This window comes from Lolium perenne, chromosome 3, assembly GCF_019359855.2.
Source record: "Lolium perenne isolate Kyuss_39 chromosome 3, Kyuss_2.0, whole genome shotgun sequence".
In the NCBI taxonomy this organism is placed as follows: domain Eukaryota; kingdom Viridiplantae; phylum Streptophyta; class Magnoliopsida; order Poales; family Poaceae; genus Lolium; species Lolium perenne.
Window position 1 is genome coordinate 3,383,683 of NC_067246.2, and position 4,312 is coordinate 3,387,994.

The window sequence follows — 4,312 nt, forward strand, 5'->3', positions numbered from 1 at the left end:
TTGCTGGTGATAGCTAGCTAGGGTTTATCTGTCCTATAAGGCAGGGTTGATGATGATTCCTTATTTTCTTCAAAAGAATAACTTTTGAAGAACATATTTCTTAAGTAATAAGAAGTATTACAATTAAGGTTGAGGTTGCATAGGGTTTACCTTTGAATTTACTAAGTAAAGAATGGTTTGTTCCTGAATAGGATCATTCATAATTATCTAATATACTAGTAGGTTTTAGTGGAACATGGTTATGTAGTGCAAAATAATAGGTATGGTTGCTATTTGGGTTCATCACCATGGTGTGATGTTAAGTAAGGATGATTAAAGGTTAGTGTCTCACAAGATAGGAACTAGAATTGGTCCTATTTGATCATCTAGGCATGAACACATGTAATACCAATATATTAAAGATGAGTCTCTATTATTTTATGAAGTCATTGCAATTGTTTAGTTGCTACTATGGAGCTATGAATGAAATCAAAGTATCATGATCACACGTTCTAACCTAGGGTTTAGGTTTAGAAGCAAGTTATGGTTCATATGAACTATTGGACTAGGGTTCCTAATTGAATTAGGGTTTTGGGTTTCACATGAAATGATGAGGTTCTAGTTTTCTTTCTTATGGAACTAGGGTTTACTGATTACCCTATAGTTCATGAGTTAATAACTTCATTAATAAAGTTGAAGTTATTAATAGCTTTGAAACAAAAATAATATTAGACTTTTCATTTTATTATTTTTAAGGAATTAATAATTAAGATAATTATTATTCAAGTTTTAAATAGTAGTTGAAATAAGGGTATATTTTTTTTAATTCTTTCATAGGTTTTGGGATTATATTTTGAAGTAATGTTGAGTTAGGGTTTCCATAAGATTGAACATGATCAACAATGTTTGTATTATAAGAAATTATAATACAAGGTGATATTTATTAATTTCTTGATGGAAAAAATAGAAACAAGAAAATTATATTTTTAGTATTTAAGTCTTAACAATTCAAGATTTAAAATTGGTATTCTGAAATCTAGAGGACAGATTCATATTATTATTATTTAAATTTTACAGTATTTGTTGCTGGTTTTGTTTTGCTTATAATTTTTCTCTTGTTCAGAAGTTATTTCTATTTGATTTTTTTGTTATGTCACTTTATTTATTTAAAGAATTGTTCAAAAAAATTGGCTAAATAACTAGAGCCCAACTGGTCCAACCGGGCCAAGTTGGTCTGGCCCAAATGGCCTGCTCGGCCGGTCGGGCTCGGGTCAAGTTCGACCCGACCCAACCCCTCTCCCACACGCTCTCCTCGTCCTCTCTCGCTCACGCGCACGCATACCCCCGAGCTCCCCATGTCCTGGCCGCGCCGCCGCTGTCTCTCCTGGCCGCCTCCAGCCCTCTCCAGCGCCTGCGAGATGGTTTCGCACCCGCCATGACGTGATCTACACCCTCCACCAGCTTGATTTGAGTTTCGTGGCTTCTTTCGTTCGTTCCCAACCTGAAAACCCTAGCCGCTGTCCGGGGTTCTGACCGTCGCCGACGACCATTAGCTCCGCCGCGCGTCGATGGTTAACCCCTCCGGCCTTCTTCACCACCTATCTCCACTTCGACGCCCTTTGCTTCCCCGTTGAACGGAAGCCCCAATCCTTTCGGGTTGGCTCGCCGTCGGACGCTTCTGACGCCGCTGCTGCTTGGCAAGGCTTCGGCTGCCGCCACGAAGATCGACCCCTCCTGTGCGTGCGGCCACACGAAATCCTTGCCGGTGTGGCTCAATTCCGCCGGCATGGCCCCAGCTGCCACGCCTCCGGCTGCTCGTCTCGTGAACTATCTGAATCTTGACGCCGGCAGGACGGCATCCTCTGCAACCCCGGCGGCATCGACCTGCAGCTGCTGCGTTGCTGTACTGGTTGCTGTGATGATAATGAACTGGTGGGTTGGTGGCTACCTCGTCCTCGACGCCGGCAGGATGGTGCCATAGGCGCAACCCCGGTGTCAACCGCTGCTCCTACTCTCCCTATTCTGCATACTGTGAGCTATCCTCACCCCTTCTCTGTTTATGCTTATGCATTGGTGGCTTGTGTGATTATGGTATAGCTCTTATCTGTTGAACATATACTATTTTGTTGATTGAAAGTGTTTAGTGTTACTGCTGTTTAATCTTAAGTAAGTTCAAACATGCTGATGACTTCCATGCTGCTACTACTATTTTATAATTTCCTTGATGGTTGCCTGTGAGCTGATAACTGGAGGTGGTATCATTTGTGGGTTGACTAGAGCATGGCTGGAATATCACTACTGCTTGTGTAATACTGGTTGGCCTGAGATTATTCCCTGGACCCTATGTAACTCCTGGTGACATGTTAATTAGTACTGGCTGTTTATGGTGATGACTCAATCAAATGCACAAATGCTACTGGTCACTCTTTGCTTAATTCATACAGTGATGTCTCTAATTGGATAGTTAATTATCCAGGCATGTGTGGCTGGTTGTACTTCTTTTACTGTTGAAACTGAACACACACTACAGCATGCACTATTGAGTTGAGGTTTGGTTTGGGCCTTGACTATGATATATATTGATGCCCAGTTTAATTCATGGTTGAATGTAAGCAATGAAATAGAAGTACTATTGCTGGATGATTTATTTGTCGAATTCTGGTGAGCTTATGGTGTGCTTATTAAGCTCTGATTAATGAAGATGCTTACTGGATACTTTGTATGATGGCTAGCTTGTGCTTAAGCTGATGTTCTTACAGCTTAGGTTTAATGTCTTTTCTTCCTTTACATAAGTGCCCATGTGCTTTCTAATTATCACATCTATCCTGTGGTGCCTCAGATGAGTGTGCACAGGATACATATGTATGAATCGGATCTGATGCTGTAGGTGCTTGTGTAAAATGAGAAATAGGCAGTGATCATAGCTGTAGGGTCAGATGATGCAATCTGTCCAATCCAAGCCCTTGGTGATGCTTGAGTTGATTTTGATGGACAGATCTATGCTTGCTCCAGCCGATGATGCAAAGGCTGAGGCAAAAACTTGGATAAGAACAAATACTACTTGTGCCTCTTTTATTCTCTATGATGATTTTGCATAGCACCTCTATGCAAGGCTGAGAGAAAAATCCATCTCTCCATCCTCCTAGATGAAAATCTAGTGGAAGGTTGGTTTGATGGAGTGTTGTGTATTCTTTTCTTTATTTCCCTTGATCCTAATTGTGCAAGTTAGTATGCTGAGATGCTTATATTAAATCGATGGATCAACCTGTTGTAGCAAAGTGGAATAGCTGGTGATGTTGATCTTGATCTACTGCTTGTTTGGCTACACCTCCTCCTAGCTCCTGCTTGATCCTGTTCTAGGATACCACCATACTGGTCCTTGGTTGAATGAACTAGGATATCTCCTGAGATGGTTTGATGACCTGGAAGAAGAACATCTATTGTTTCTTGTGTTCTTGATTGGGATCTACTGGAATTTTTACTAGGTTGGTTTCAAGGATCTCCAAAACATAGCAGAGTGGTGTTCTTGCGGTGCTTTGCTTGGTTGAGGTGCCAAGATGAATGAGAGCTGCTTAGGCAGTGCTTGGCCGGCAAGAAGCTGCTTTTATATGGTCGGCTGGTGTTGCCCTTTGGTCGACAGCACGACCATGCATTCTGTGAGTAAGCTGCTAGCATGTATGGCTGCTGGTTGTGATCTAGTACGTCTCCTCTTGAGGATCAGTACGACCACAAATATCTCATTTTATTCTTTGTTTAACCTTGACACATGGTGTTGCCCTTTCCTTTTCTGTTTGTGTTTGTTTTGCAGATGCTTGAAGATAGTCAAGACGATCTGAAGATAAAGTCTTCAAGTTTTAGTTTATAGGATTAATTCTTTTCTTGTAATAGCTGATTTGTAATCTTCATTCTCTTTTTCAATTATTCACTTTCTGTAATGTTTTGTAATAATTATAATTCAAATGAATATTGTAAATGACAATGTATATTGTGTGTTAATCAATAAAGCTTAGGTTTTACCTAATGAGCTTTTGATATATGATATATTCTTTTCTATTTCTTCATTTTCCAATTTCTATAATTGTTTATTGGATTATTCATAATTTGATTTATGATATATCAAATTGAAGTTTGAATTTAAAATTCAAACCGAACTTGTTTGAATTCAATCATGCAACTTAAAGTAGATTATGAAATGTTCCCCTCTCTTCTCGAAACCCTAAGTTAATTTAGGATAGGTCCAAGTTTATCGCACTCTCGAAACCCTTAATTCTATCTGGTGTCGAGAGAGAAACTTGTTCCCCCTTGTTGATGTAGTTTTATAATTAAGCGCGAA

At 39.9% G+C, this 4,312-nt stretch overlaps 1 long non-coding RNA gene across 1 annotated transcript; it reads left to right on the forward strand.

Moving 5' to 3' along the window:
* Window positions 1–1,408: 1,408 nt before the first annotated feature.
* LOC127340631 (uncharacterized) lies at window positions 1,409–4,000 on the forward strand. Its single transcript, XR_011754463.1, has 2 exons — window positions 1,409–3,677; window positions 3,788–4,000. It is a non-coding gene; the product is annotated as an uncharacterized lncRNA (long non-coding RNA).
* Window positions 4,001–4,312: the final 312 nt, after the last annotated feature.